Source organism: Rhinopithecus bieti, unplaced genomic scaffold (assembly GCF_001698545.2).
Source record: "Rhinopithecus bieti isolate Rb0 unplaced genomic scaffold, ASM169854v2 scaffold_83314, whole genome shotgun sequence".
Classification (NCBI taxonomy): Eukaryota; Metazoa; Chordata; class Mammalia; order Primates; family Cercopithecidae; genus Rhinopithecus; species Rhinopithecus bieti.
The window spans coordinates 1215238-1231916 of NW_016836615.1; positions in this window are offsets into that span (position 1 = coordinate 1215238).

Genomic DNA, 16679 nt, shown 5'->3' on the forward strand with positions numbered 1-16679 from the left:
GCTCTCCGTTGATTATTTTGCTTTCTGAAAATGGATCACATTTACCTTGTTGTTTATGTCAAATAATTTTGGATTGTATCCTGAGCATTGGAAATATCATGTTGTAAAAACTCTCAGTTCTTTATATTTCTCCAAATTGTTGATATTTGCTGCTTTAACAAGCAATTAACGTGGCTAGATTCCAACGATCAGTGCTGTCTCTTTGTAGCAGCTTGCATCTCAGTTTAATTATTTTATTATTAGCTTGGCTGCTTGCAGTGTGCCCCGTGCTTCTGTGTTTCAGGGTCACGCAGGGATTGTGGCAGAATTAATACACAGAATTTGTGGTTTACCCTTCTGGCTCTCTCCTTCTGGGATTTGCTTTTCATTTTCTGGCAGTTGATGTTGCCCTAAACTTTCTCCTCTGCAAATTCAAACCTCTGATTTTTCTCTCAAGGTTTCTGCCTCCCTGTACAGTGTAGACCATGGTCAGTCCTAGGTAAAAGCCGTGTAAGTAGAAGACTCGTTATGAGCCAGTTACTTCTTTATGAGCGACTTACTTCTAGAATATCCCTGCTTTTGTACACTGTCCAGAGCTTTCAGGTCGTGTGTGTGTGTGTGTGTGTGTGTGTGTGTGTGTGTGGTTTCTACTTGTTTTATTTTTTATTTTGATTCACTATGTAGCTGTTGCATGAGGAGGGTCAATCCACTAGGAGCTCACATGGCCATGAAAGTCAAATTTGGTTGTCAGTTTTTGAAATTTTAAAAACCTACGGAATTGTTAAGTCTCTAGAAGAAAAATACCAATTGCAGTGTCCTAAATGTCAAGGACAATAGATATGTATTTAGAGAAGTTGTATTTTCTCTTGAACTAGCTCCCAGTTTACTTTCATAGCCTTCAGAAGAGTCAAAGTCATGATACGACCCCCTTGCAACATTTCATTATAACAGTTAGTATACTTTAGACCTAGAAGGAACAATTGTCTACAGTTGAGCTAGTGTTGAGATTTCAGACCCATAGATTCTGTAGAAATGGAATAGATTCAAGTGACAGAGGTAAACCTTCTAATTTTACAGATGAGAAATTGAAGACCAAATGATTATGTGATTTAAACAGCATACATCAGAATCAGCTAAAGTTCACTGATGTTGCACATCCAATAAGAGCTATTTGGAACATACCTTAGGAATTTTACTTCCATAATATATCACTATATATTACGATCTCTCTTTTGGGTGTATTTACAGCCATATTATTTTATGAGCTGCTAAGAATCACGGGGCCTCTTGAGTGGTTGGTATATATAGGACAATAAAGTCAAAAGGTGTCTAGCTCTTCACCTATATGTAGCTTTGTCTCTGTCTGCTCATCTTTTAAAGAGAATTATAACACTAATCCAGGGGTAGGAAAACTTTGTCTGTAAAGTGGCAGATAGCAACTCTTTTAGATTTTGTGAACAACATTCTATTGTATATTATTTGTTTACCAGCCCCTTAGAAACGTGAAAATCATTCTTAGCTTTAGAGCTGTACAAAAACAGGTGGTAGACTATAGTTTGCCAACTTCTGCATATTAGAATTCCTGTTGTAAAATGTTGAAGCATCAGATGAGATAACACAGGTAGAAAACATTGTAAATCATGCTATTCATATGTGTGATATTATTAATGGTAATAGTTACCCATTGTCATTTGGAGGGCAGCACAAAGGCCTGAGGGAATTGAACAGAGATAAGGTAGGTTTTCATGGGGGGAATGAGGTATGAAAATTCTAGAAAAATGGTGGGAGATACTATTTTCCAAGGAGTAGCATGATCCTAGCACTTATACCATGAGTAAGGTAAGGCAGGGAACATCCACACACATGTTGATTATTTCACAATATTTTTGTAAATCCAACCTTAGCAAAAGAATCTGGTTGCTTTGGAATTAGACAAAATGGCTAAAACCAGTCATTTAGTCATCTCTAGCTAAGAATATGCCATAATTTGACTTTCTCATAATTACTTTTAATGTATTTTCAACAAATTTTATTTCATAGTCTTTCACATGAATATTGTAAATTTAAAATGATCATACTCTGAGTTTTGCTACTGCCTTTTCATGTACGTAAAATAATTTTGACTAGAGGATATAAAATACTTTATGAATCATGATTTTCTGGGAGAAACAAGCAAGTTTTCTCAAGAATCAAGTCTTAATTCAAGTTCATTGACATTTATTACTGATAACATTAAAAATTATCCTAATTTTATTCATTTTTTTCTATGAATTTAAAGACTATTCTTAAAATAATAACATAGCATATTTTCTAGAGCAAACGACTGAGAATTCTTGCAGATCTATGACTCACTATAATAACTGGAGATTAGCGGATCACGACCCCATATGCCTGTAGAATTTTATACACACATGCCATTTTGAGAATCACTGGTACCATGCTGGACAGTCTCTTAGTTGTGAAAAGCCTGTGCTGTAAGTCATTGTTGAGTTGTAATTTCATGATATCTCTTAGTCACTCCTAAATTTAGAAGCAAATAATCAAATAGCAAATATCATGCATCACAGAACAAGCTGAATAATCATGTTAAACACATTGACTAATTCTTGAACTTAACTGTTTGATGAAAAGAGGGGAGCACTGAATCAACTGGTAAGGCATATGAATAATAAGACTATTACATGAGTTATGGGGAAAAAAAGCCCTAGAACTCCCAGCCACAACCCGCAGACAGAATAGAATAGTATCAATAGAATCTGTTAATAGAATAACAGGATACAAATCAGAAGCACAATCTCAAAAAGACATTTATGAGTCACAACCTACTCACATTTCTCATTGGAATTACTGATTTCTATGACGAACCTTGGAACTTTTAAAATGATACTGGAAATGACAAAATTACCCTTCAAAAGGTAAAATGCGAAAATAACTGGGTTAGCTCTTGTTTTATAAGAAAGGCATAAAAATTCCTTATATGAAATCAGGTTAACCCAAGAGGAAAACAACAACAACAAAAGAAGCCCTTGGAGTCATTTAATTCCTTCTCTGTCACTCTTTTTACCACATTACAACTATCACCATATCCTACAGATTCTACCTCTAATGGTGACTGCCACCTAATAAATGTCTATCGAACACTTACTCTGTGTCAGGCACAGTTCTATCAACTGGGTCAGAACAGGAGCCAAAAAGTCCCTGTTCTTATGGAGGTTAAAATCTAATGGGAGGTGGGGGTAAGACAATTAACAAATGAAAACACAAATACATACTACATCAGTTGTGTGAGTACCGAGAGGAAAAATAAGATAAAGGGATAGAGGTGATTGAGGATGAGGTGTTGGAGGTGGTAGTGATATTTTATCTAGGTTGTTTAAGGAATACTTTTCGAACAAAGGGATATATTGAACAGTGACCTGAAGAAAGTGGGGGCTGGAAAACAACCTAAGCAACATTGTGAGACTCTGTCTTTAAAAAAATAATAAAATTAGCTGAATACAGTGGTGCACACCTATAGTCCCAGCTATCCAGGAGGCTGAGGTAGGAGGATGACTTGAGTCTGAGAAACTGAGGCTGCAGTGAGCTGTGATCATGCCACTGTACTCCAGGCTGGGTGATAGAGCAAGAAGAGTCTCAGAAAAAAATAAAATAAAATAAATAAAACGTGTGGGTGGCTGCATATGACAAGGAGCAAGGGCATTCCAGGCAAAGGGAACACAGATCAAGGTCCTCTGGTGAAAGCATGAATGGGACATTCGAAGAAGGTGGCAGTCTGTGAAATGATTGGGGGTGAAGGTGTGGCATGAAGGGTGTGTGTGGCGAAAAGATGGCACCATATAAAAGGCCTGAAGGAAGACTTTGGATTTTAACTTAGGAAACCACTGGTGCCCCTTCCCACTTCATACTCCATCCATGTCTCAACATAACAATGCAGCCTAACAATAGGCACAACAATAACATAACACAGCATAGCAATAACCTCATGTCTTGCCTCCTGGATCTCCTCCCTCTAGTGCATATTTTACTTTGCAATAATATCTGTTTGTTTTTTAACTCAGAACTGATTACGACTCTTCTATTAGAAATAGACAAAGTTCGGGTTTCGAATAACAGAAAGCACAGTAACCTGAGATTAACAACCCTGGGAAGTTTTATCCCCTGAAATGGGTTGAATTGTGTCCCCACAAAAGATATATAAAGTCATAACCCCAAGTACTTCAGAATGCGATCTTTGGAAATAGGGTTGTTGCAGAAGTAATTATTTCAGATGAGGTCATACTGGAGTAGAATGGGCTCAATCCAACATGACTGGTGTTTTTATAAGAAGAGAAGAAGAAACACAGAGATAGGCACATAGGGAGAAGATGACAGGGATTGGAGTGATGCACCCACAAGCTGAGGAACACCGAGGATTGCTAGCAAGCACCAACAGCTAGAAGAGCCAAGGAAGGGCTATTCCCTATAGGTTTCAGAGGGAGCCTGGCCCTGTCAACGACTTGATTTCAGAACTATGAGAAAATAAATTTTTGTTGTTCTAACGTATCCAGTTTATGGTACTTTGGAAACTAAGAAACTAATACAACTGCCTTTGGCCCAAAGGGAGAAACTTTCAGAACCCTGCCATGGTAGCACCTATGGCCTTCATTACAGCATACAGGTAAATGGCAGATTGAGAGCTGAAAAAATAAACATCCTCAGCCCTCTGATTACCTGCAGTTACCTTTCATTTGCTGAACTAAATTGAAAGAGGGTAACTGAAGCCATTGATGTATGCCTCTGTGGATCAGCCTCCAGGGGCACAGAGGGTGGACAAGAGAAGAAAGAGAATCTAGAAAAAATAGAACTGTCTTGCACAAAGTGCCTGATATGGTTTGGCTGCGCCCCCACCCAAATCTCATCTTGAACTGTAGTTCCCATAATGTGTTGTGGGAGGGACCCGGTGTGAGGTGATTGAATCATGGAGGAGGTTACCATGATTATCTAGTGATAGTGAATGAGTTCTCATGATCTCTGATGGCTTTATAAGGGGATTTCCCCTGACTTTGCTCTCATTCCTCTCCTTGCTACTGCCATGTGAAGAAGGGTGCATTTTCTTCCCCTTCTGCCATGACTGTAAGTTTCTTGAGGCCTCCCCAGCCATGCAGAATTATGAGTCAATGAAACCTCTATCCTTTATGAATTACTCTAGGGTATATCTTTATTAGCAGCATAATAATGGACTAATACAGTCCCTAAAAAACTTCGTGTCAGCTTATCTTTCCTGTCTCATCTCTTGTTCTTTCTTAAGAAATAACATACAATCAGACATCCAGGACCATTCGTACAACCAGGACATCCAGGACCAGTGCCACTCAAGGCACTCTACGTGTTCTGCTATGTAGTTTGCTTATATAGTCCATCTTCTAAAATACTTACTGTATTTTCAACCTTCTCCATCTGTAAAAATCTAAGTCATCTTCCAGGCCCTCCATGAAACATTCTAAGATCCCCCTAGGAAGAAATGACCCCTGCATTGCAACTCCCAGAGTCCTGAGTTTACAGTTCCCTAATTGTATCCACCAAAATGTGTCTGATATTATAGTTAAGGATCTGTCTTCTTTATGTAATTGCAAGATTCCTCAGGACTTGAATTGACCATTTATAGGCCCTATGTGTACCACAACAAAGCACACAAGTAGTGATTCATGTACACTGATTAAGTTGAAAATGGTAATTTTAGTATTGAAATGAACCCTGGAGTCATCCAGTTCAATCTGCCCAATTTATAGAAGTAAAACATGAGACCCAAAAATTGCAGGCAAATGGACAACTAACGGAACAATAAAACTAGGAAAAAGATATTTACTTGCATGGTCTGGTATCTTTCCCATACAAATATGGAACAAACATCATTGTCATAAAGCTCTTAGTAGAAGCTCCAAAGTCTTACAAAGATAAGAACAAATAAAATGTAAATGAGTTAGGAATACTTAAGTAAAAGCTTTTTTAAAATACTTGCATGTTGGGAAATTTTAGAAAGTATTTGAGAAAATATTTTGAGCTTTATTGATAACACAATGTTTGTAAAACAGCTTGTGGTATTTAACATCCTGCAAACGATGGCAGCTGGGTTCTCCCATTCCAACTTGGTAGTCTTAAAAGATAAATAGATAAAATTATTTGCCATATTTTAAAATAAATACTACTGTATCGCCTAAGCTGTCAGTTTGAAAACTTTCAGAATCATTTAATACTGTTGCTGATTTTGTCATGCAAAATGTCAAAACCAATTTCATGTAGCTCATAAATAAAAATGGCAGGTTTCTTATCTATATTACTTGATAAAATGAACTTTCTTGTGTGACAAGATCAGGTATTTTTTATATTAAACTTATCTTATTCTTACATTAGTGGATGCTATATCTTCTCAATACATCTTTCTGCTGGGGAAAAAAATCACAAATGAAAACCTATAAAAGTTAATGGTTTAGTGGTTAGTCAGTGGTAGTCAGGAGCTTCCAAGACTACTCTCAGGTTCAATACTGCTATAGAAGGACTCACATAATTCAGCAAAGCTGTTTACCCACACTTATAGTTTATTACAGTGAAAAGACACAGATTAAAATCAACACCAAGAAAAGGCACATAAAGCATGGTCCAGGAGAGACCAGACAGAGTTACCAGCGGTCTTCTCCTGGTGGAGTTGTGCAAGCAATGCTTATTTCTCCCAGCAATAATGTGTGACTACATGCATTGAGTATTACCAACCAGGAAACTCACCTGAACCTTGGTGTCTGGGGTTTTTATTGGGGGATAACCACCCACATAGCTGACCTCAGTTTCTAGCACCTCCAGAGGTCAAGCCTATACTGCCTGACTCAAGGCCTCCACCATAAATCACATTGTTAGCAGAGACTATGTGGCATGGCTCAAGGACTCCAAGTCAAATAAAGACACTCATCTGGCTGGCCACTCCAAAAGCTTTGAGGTTACCTACCTCTCAGGAGCTGGGGCAAGAGGCAAACCTTTCTTTAGGCAAGGTTGATCCTTTACTATACAAGTGTGCCTTGTAAATTTAAAATATACATTTCTAGAGAATAGGGTCTCCATTCTGTTGTTTCTACCCTGTACCTGAAGTGTCCAATCCAAGGTTCCAAGCTGTCTTGATTTATGGTGCTCTTCTATTATTTTTCATGGTGGCTTTTAGGCCAAAATAAATTCCTAATAGTAATTGGGTCTAAACAACTTAACAGTAGCATTTGCATGTGTTGAAAGGTAATGTTGTGATTCCCTCAAGAATTTTTAATGTTCCATGTGATCCTATGGGTTTGTTGCAGTGCTTCAGAACACTTCAATCCATAATTTGGAAAGTTCAGTTCCATATGATGCTTTAAGTTACTACAGAATAGAATTATTATATTGTTTCTTTCCCTTAAAAATGCTTTTTGGGGATTGAAATATGTGTAAAATGCTGGGAACTGGGTTTCCATATACAAGTAAAATCTGCTCTGGAAAGTTTGAAGTGTTTCATAGATGTTATAAAGTTAATAATAAAGGGAAATCTGGAGAAAGGATTATTTTCTCTATTAAACAAGTTAGTAAACTGAATTTTCCAGAGCTTGACGCAGGATCTAACAGACATCCAGGAAATGTTTGTTGAATTCAATTGTAACACAAAAAAGGAAGACTTGCTTACCTCGCTCTGTCTTGGATGTGCATGCAAATAATATCTTTTAACACCAAGCTTATTTCTCTGTTCATTGGGATGAAACTTTCACTCAAACAACAACAACAACAACAACAACAACAACAACAACAACTTTCTCTTTCTAGTTCATTATAAAAGCAGAAATAGGAATTAGCATCAAAAATTAAGAAATATTAACTATGACTAAGTTTAATTTATTAGAACACTCTTTAGAACACTTTTGCCATTGGAAGAAGTTACAAGAAAATTCAAAACAGATGAGGAAGGGGAACTGTCAGAACCATCACCTGAGAAAGAAAACCATAACATGTAATGCAAATTTGTAAGTACAGAAGATTAACAGTTAATATTTAATTTTACCCTTTTAATTTAAAAGAATATACCCATTAATTTCAAAGTGTGATGTTATATATGTTTTTTTTTTAATTTTAAAAAATCTCTTTAGAATGACTAAGGAAGTAGACTCTGTCACACTCACACTATCGGATGGGATTATAAATTGGTGATAAGTTTCTGTGATAATGTGTGCCAAAAGCCTTGAAAATACATCCACCCTTTCTGCATCAATTTAATTCTACGACTTTATTCTGTGATATATTAGGAATGCAAAGATCATGTTATATGTTAATAAATATATTATTATATGACATATTAACATATATTTACATATTTTATTAAAATCAAGAACGATATATGTTTAATATAATCGAATTAGTTAAATAAATTATATCTATATAGTAAAATACTGTATGGCTACGAATCATGATAATGTAAAGATACATTAGTTGCATGAAAAGTGTTGAGGATACATTAGTAATTAACAAAAGCAGGAAAGGAGTATTATTATTTTATTTTGGCAATAGTGCCATTTATTAATATATATTTTATACACACAAATGCAAACACTAGAAAGAAATATACCGATGTGTTAAAGTGGTTATTTTGGGTAATAAGTTACAAGTGAAGACCTTTTTTCCTTCCTGTCTACTTGCCTTCCTCCCTTCTTCTCTCTCTCCTTCCTTCCCTTATTTCCTTTCTCATTTTCTCCTCTTCCTCCCTTTTCTTGGTTTCCTTTGTGTTCTAAGCATTTGGGTTTTTATTACTTTTAAAATTTAAACAAATTATACTGTTTTGTTTTATTTTTAACTTTCTCTCATACAAGTTGGCTATTTGGATTTTCCTTAAGGGATTTAGGTGGAAAAGAAAGTGAAATGACTGTGTTCCTCTCTTTTCCACCTGATGCGCCCTTTCTTTCATGATTCCAAATTCTCTTCCTCCACATATGAGAGGGAAGAAATAGGAAAGGTAGGATGAACATCACACTGCAACTTTCAGAAGCAGACATAGAAAAAATTCTATCCCATACATTGCTTTTTAGGAATTGATTTTTTAAATTAAATTCTTTCTGTATTTTTATGCCTATTTTGATAATTGAGAGATTGGTAAAAAAAAGCAAGTCAGGTATTTGCTGTATAATTGCTTCATGGTATTTAAATATTATGTATTTTTTTCTCCACAATAGTTCAGAAGAAATTAGTTTTGGCTTTGATATGTAAAACTAAAATGAGTCATAGTTTTCTGATATAACATTTTAATGAGTTAATACATCTCAACTCTTTAATGTCTGGATAAAAAATTTCAGACAGTTCAAAATGGCTAACTAGAAGCACCCAGCGCTCATCTCCTCCACAGAGAAGGTGCAAAACAGTAAGTACATAATCATATATCAACTACAGTATCAAAGAGAGAAAACGAATTCAGCAAGGAAATCACAGGGACTATCTGAGGCACGGAAGGAGAGAGAAACAAGGCAGCCAGCCCAGTTGGGATCCCAGAGGAGTCAAAAGAGGCTCCCCAGTGTGGGGAAAGGGTAAGGGAGAGATCCCCAAAAGTGGACTCCTGGAGCCCTAAGCACTGAGAATAATATAGGGAGCTGCCTATAGTCCATGCAACAGAACTGTTCCAGAGGGGAGCTCTTGCTGGGTCTAACACATTTCCCAGACCCAAGTAGTGTGGTGCTATTTTGAGAGCCCCCAGCAGCCTACCTCCTGCCCTGGGGCCCAAAAGCCCCTGCATCTTAACATTCCTGGAACCCTGCCAATATTCAACCCAGAGCACTGCAACACTGGGACACTGGCTGAACCTAATGGTGCTGCTGCATTCTAAGGCCTCTAGCCCAGGCAGAGTCTTACACCCCAAGGAACAGGCAGTGCAGCATACTGGGGAGGATGCATCCAGGAAGAAGTAAGGCAAAATGTGCACTCCCCAGAGCCTGAAGACCACCACTGCCACTGACAGCCAGCCTGGTCACCCCAGCAGAAGGGCCACCATGCACATGTACATGCCTTCAATGGACCTGGTGACTGGTCCACACAGATGTCATCCAAGGGCCTGAGGACAGGCACACCTTGTTCACTGCTGCTATTACCAGCACAACAGCTGAAAGCTTGGGGACTAACCCACCCTACCTGCTGCTTCTGCTATGAGTGCATTGTCGGGGGCCCTAACAGCAGACCCAGTCTACCTAGCACCGGTGCCTACGCAGGCTGCCTGGGACACTGGGGATTGCCCCGCCTCACACACTACAGCCTGTGCACACGTACACTATCAGGGGAACCAAGGACAAGCCTGCCATGCCTGGCACCATGCTTGCCAGTGCTCAGGTGTGCAGTCTGCAGTCCTGGAGATTGACCTGCCCTGCCTGAACCATTGGCATATGCACACAACATCAGTAGCTTTGTCGTTGCCAGCTGGGCCTAACAACAGACCCAGCCTGCCTGCCAATGCTGCCAAAGCATGCTCTCTGGGGGCCTTGGAATTGACCCACCTCATTTGCTGCCACCAGTGCCCATGAATGCCTTCCAGAGGCCTGAGGACAGGCCTGCTCAGCCTGCCAGCACCTGTGCAAATAAACTGGGAGCCTGAGAATCGAGCAGTCCCAGCCACCACAGCCTACACCCACGTGTAACACCTGGGGCCTGAGGACAGAACGGTCTCGCCTGGTGCCAGGCCTGTCATTGCTGGCAAGTGTCTTCTGGGGGCCTAGGGATTGATTACACAGTCTACCATTACTGATGTCTGTGCAGTTCTCCTGGGGGCTTGAGGATGGGCCCTCCCAGCTTGCCACTACCACAAAGGCTGCCACCCTCCAACGTGCAACCACAAGTGGTGCCTGAGGGCCTGAGTATTGGCCTGCCACTGTTACTGTCATTGTTGATACCAAACATGCCACCAAGGGGCCTATGGACATGCCCACTTGCTTGACCCACCTCTGCTACTGTTGGAACCTAAGCAAGCTGCCTGGCTGCCTGCCTGGACCTGCAAACACCAGTGACAGTGTATACCACCTGGGGGCCCAAGGATGGGCCCAATTGTCCTGCCACCACCATCACCATCAGAGCTCAATAACCAGCCCAACTGGTGTCTCCCATCCCAAAATAGCCTCACCACATCCTCCACTAACAATTGCAACCTAAGCTACTGAGGAACTCAGAGATACCACTGATGCTGATTACAGCAGAAGAAATCATACAGAAACCACACACACCCAGAATCAAAGCTAAAGCGCCCTATCCAACCAACACCATAGATATATCTATGGGAAAAGGCTTTCCTTACAAAAGCCAATCCAAAATATTAAGAAGTGACTGTTACATGACATGTGCAAGGACACAGGAAACATGAAAAGACAAGGACATATGACACCTCCAAAGGAACACAATAATTCTCCAGCAACAGATTCCAACAAAAAAGAAATCAATTGACTGAAAAAGAATTCAAAATAATGAAATTAAAGAAGCTTGGTGAGATACAAAAGAACATAGATTAAAAAACACAAATCAGAAAAACACACTTCATGATCTGAATGAAATACTCAACAAAGAGATATCACAGAAAATGACCAACAGAAATCCTAAAACTGAGTAAGTCAATGAATGAAATAAGAAATACAATGTAGAGCTTCAAAATCCACTAAGTCAAGCAGAAAACATTTCTGAACTTGAAGACGCCTTTTGCGATAATACCATCAGACGAAAAACAAAAAAGAATAAAAAAGAATGAACAAAGCCTACATAACGTATGGGACAAAAAAGTGACCAAATATTCAAATTTTGGGTGTTCCTGAAGGAGAAGAGGTGAGCAAAGGCATCAAAGAAACTCCTAGTTATGATAGATAAATTCAGCAAAGTTATAGAGTACAAAACCAACATATACAAATCAGTAGCACTTCTGTACAACAATAATGAACTAGCTGAGAAAGAAATCAAGAAGATAATCCTATTTGCAATATTTAAAAATAAATAAATAAATAAAATACCTATGAATACATTTAACCAAGAAGGTAAAAGATCTCTAGAAAAATATCTGTGAAACACTGATGAAAAACTGAAGAGGACAGAAATGGACAGACATCCGATGCTCATGGATAAGGAGAAGAACATCGTTAAAATGACGGTATTACCTAAAGCAATCTACAAATTTAATGCAATCTCTATCAAAATACCAATGTCGTTTTTCATGGAAATAAAGGAAAAAATATAAAGTTCAAATGCAATAAAAAAGAGCCCAAGTATCCAAAGCAATGCTGAGCAAAAAGAACAAAGCTGAAAGCATCACACTACCTGACTTCAAATTATATTACAATGCCATAGTAAACAAAGCAGCATGGTAGTGTTATAAACACAGACTCTAGACCAATGAAGCAGAATAGAAATCCAGAAATAAGTCCGCATATTTACAGCCAACTGGGTTTTCAACAAAGGCACTAAACATAAACACTGTGGAAAGGACACCCTCTTTAATAAATGGTGCTGAGAAAACTGAAAATTCATATACAGAATAATAAAACTAGGTCCCTACCACTCACTATCTACAAAAATCACCTCAAAAAGGATTAAATACAAATGCAAATCCTGAAATTATAAAACTACTACAAGAAGCCACAAGGGAAATGCTCTAGGAGATTGGTCTAGGCAATAATTTCATGACTAAGACTGCAAAAACACAGGCAACAAAGGGGAAAATAGACAAATGGGATTACAGCAAACTAAAACACTTCTACACAGCAAAGGAAACAATCAAGAGAGCAAAGACACAAACTGCAGAATGGGAGGAAATATTTGCAAACTAGTCATCCCACAAGGGACTAATATCCAGAATATACAAGGAACTCAAAAAACTCAGCAGTATAATGTATGTAATAATTGCACTAAAAATTGGGCAAAGGAAATTAATAGACATTTCTTGTTTGTATAAAAGAAAGTCTGTATAAAAACAGACAGACTCATAGACCAATGAAACAGAATAGAGAACCCAGAAATATTATTAAGTCCACATATTTATGGCCAACTAATTTCCAATAAAGGTGCCAAGAATAAAGATTGGGGAAAAGACATTCTCTTCAATAAATGATGCTGAGAAAACTGGAAATCCATATGCAGAAGAATGAAACTAGACACATATCACTCACACAGTTGATCACACAAATCAACTTAAAAGACTTTCTTTTATACAGACTTTCTTTCACAAAAGAAGTCATACAAATGGCTAACAAGTTGATTTTTTAAATGCCCAGCATCATCAATCATCAGAGAAATGCAAATCAAAACCACAATGAAATATCATCTTACCGCAGTTAGAATGACTATTATCAAAAAGACAAAAAATAACAAATGGTGGCCAGGATGCATAGAAGAAGGAAGTTTTATACACTCTTGATGGGAACGTAAATATGTACAGCCATTATAGAAAATAATATGGAAGTTTCTCAAAAAACTAAAAATAGAACTACCATATGATCCAGAAATCTCATTACTGGGTATTTATCCAGTAGCAGGAAAGGAAATAAATCAAAGTGACATCTGCACTCCTATATTTATTACAGCACTATTCACAATAGGTTGATATGGAATCAAACTAAGTGTCTATCAACAGATGAATGGATAAAGAAAATATGGTATGTATATTCAATAAAATACTATTTAGCCATAAAAATGAAATTTTGTCATTTACAGCAACATAGATGGCACTGGAGATCATTATGTTAAATGAAATAAGGCAGGCGCAGAAAGACAAATATCACATGTTCTTGATATATGGGAGTTTAAAAAGTTGATCTCATGAAAGTAGAGAGGAGAATGATAGTTCCCAGAGGCTGGAAACATAGGGGCAGATGAAGAGAAGTTGGTTATATGTATACAAACATATAGTTAGATAGAAGGACTAAGTTCGTGTTCAATAGCACAGTAGGCTGACTATAGCTATATACTGTATATTTCAAAATAGCTAGAAAAGAATATTTGAAATGTTTCCAATGCAAAGAAATAATAACTGTTCAAGGTGATGAATTCCTGTGTACCTTTATTTGATCATTACACATCATACACCTATATCAAAGTATCATGTATATCCCACAAATATGTTCAAATATTATGCATTAATAAAAATGATAAAAAAAATTCAAGGGAGCCAAAACCAAGTCATGTTTTAATGCCAGAATAAGAAAGGCAATAATAGAAAAAACAGCATTCTAAAACTGACATAGCTTTCTGATACTGAAGTCTGGATTTTAGGGAAGGTACGCAATTCACTGCAGATTGGGACATTTTGAGGCTTTGATGTAGGAGCAGGATATTAGTGATAGTGCCTACGTTGTATCAACAGTTGTATACAACCTGAGACGGAGCAGATGGTTTGAGTTTAGAGAATATTAAGCTTGTGGTACATAAATGGAATTTTTGCTAAAATAATAAATATGAGTTAATAAAATATTTTCAACCAATCCTTCTTTAAAAAAATTAATCCTATCGGCACAATCATTACTGGTGCTTCATGCACTTCAGAGAAAATTCCTGGTGGAACCACCATGTTAACTTTTCAATTTAATTCATTTCCATGCTGCTGGAGTCCCATGAGCGCTAGATTGGATGCCAGGGGTGGTGGGTCAAGGATTCAGGCAAGTTTGGGCCGAACTAGAGGGTGGAAATAGGGAACCACATCTTATTCTATTTTTCACAAAGGTCCGATGAATTCTGTAGGGAAGAATAAATGGCTGCAGTTTTAAGCAGCAGAGATATGGGCGGCCATCAGGTGTCCCAGCAGGGACTTCTAATGGGTTTAGTGTAGAGAACAGCCACTTCCAGTAAGCTGGAACCTAAGGGATAAGGAATAAAATGGTAAACACTGGAAGAACAAGTTCTCAGAATACGAGTGAAAAATGTGTGTGAGGAGGGGTTCCCAAAACTGTAAGAGGACTTTGAGGGGTTTTATTCCAATAGACGCTGTGGGAATATACTTTTTGGCATCCATTACTGCTACTCTGGTTTTAGCCTGTTGTCACCTGGAAAACGCAGATTACTTTTATATCTCTGGAAATAATAGTGGCTTGGCCATCAGTTGGCACACTCAAAAGGCACACAAAAGTAGGTTTCTTGTTTCTGTCTTTAAAACAATAAGCACTTCAAGTATCATTTGGAGAAAATAGCAGTTACCAGGAAATCACCTAGCTGAGACAAAAAAGAATCCTCGAATAGCATTTAATCTTCAAAATAAGAATTTTCCATTCTCGGGTCAGACCGATAGATGACATGGCGTTTAGACATCGAATTCATACCTTCGCTTGCAACTGAGCATCAGACACACATATATGCTTTCTTAGTTTGTATCATTTGCATCTGATTTGGAAAATATTTTAGAACAACCCAATAACAAATTCTAGATTAAAAAATAAAATTCTACACACTTTACAGCTCCGTGCTATTACATGAATGTGTAAATTGAATTCCCTCTCAGGAGAAAAAAAACAAGGGCTGGCTTCCCAAAAATGTTTTCATTGGCTTTGGGGAACTAAAACACACCAGTGTCTGGGTGAGTAATACTTCCTGTAAAATAAAGATAGATCAACACATAATTAAGTCCTGGCTCAAGTATAATTGTTGTTTTGGAAACAGTTTTGAGGATAAATATGGTTATGCTAATGAAACTGCCCATGATTTCCACTAATGATCCAGTTTATTAATTAGGCCTGGACATTTTTCCACCTTGTGCTCTCCATTTTGGAATACTGAAAAGGGTTAAAAAATAAAACAAAAAACTTCTCACTTCTGTAGGGGAAGAAAAAGGGACAAATCTTAAATTAGTTATCAACTCTTGTAAGGATTACAGTTGGAGGAGTAGATCGAAAGTACTTTTTCGATTATTTATGGATTTCAAAGATTCTTCCTACTCCAATAGGCAGAATAACAGAGGTGTAATATACAGCATTTAGAATTCATAATCCTTAGCATTATTTCTCTGAACTCGACATCCTAAATAGCCAGCGTTTTCTAATTCCAGAGCTGAGTGTTTAGTTTTGTAGGAAGTTCTACTGAATGCGGAGACCAAAGGGGTGCCTGCCTGCTTTGAGGGTTTTGTTGAGGCCGAGTGTGAACTCTGGGCGAGAGAGTGCATCTCAGCTCCTAGATCACACCCACTCAGGGTGTGCGTGTGTGTGTGTGTGCGCGCGGGTGCCTGCGCGCGTGTGTACGTGTGGGGAGGTGTGCACCAAAGGGGTGGGGTGAGGGGCGGCGAGGAGGGCTCTAGGTGAAGCGCGGGGAGAAGGAGGTCGCCCGCTTCGGCCTCTCCCCCCGGGGCCCTGCGGCTGGTCAGCGCTCCGGCTGCACCTCCTGGTGCGCGCCGCGGCGGCGCCACAGGCCCCTCGACCGTTTGACCACCGCCCTCCGGCCGCGCGTCCGGCAGCCGGGACCGGTGATGGCGCGGGACTGACGGCAGTCTCCTCCCGGACCCCTCTGTCCCGCCCGGGGCTCGCTGGGGCTGGGGCGCCGCCCTAAGCTGCATGTGGGGCGGGCGCGCCCGAGCCCAGAGCGAGCGGCCCTCGGCGCCCCCGAGGCGGTGCCTGGCCGCGCCAGAGTACGAGGAGGAGGAGCGGCGGGCCGGGCCAGGCTCCCCACGCGCCTCGGCTCCGGAGCACGGGCTCCCCGGAGGGGACTTGGGGCGTCCCAGCCCAGGAGGAGGG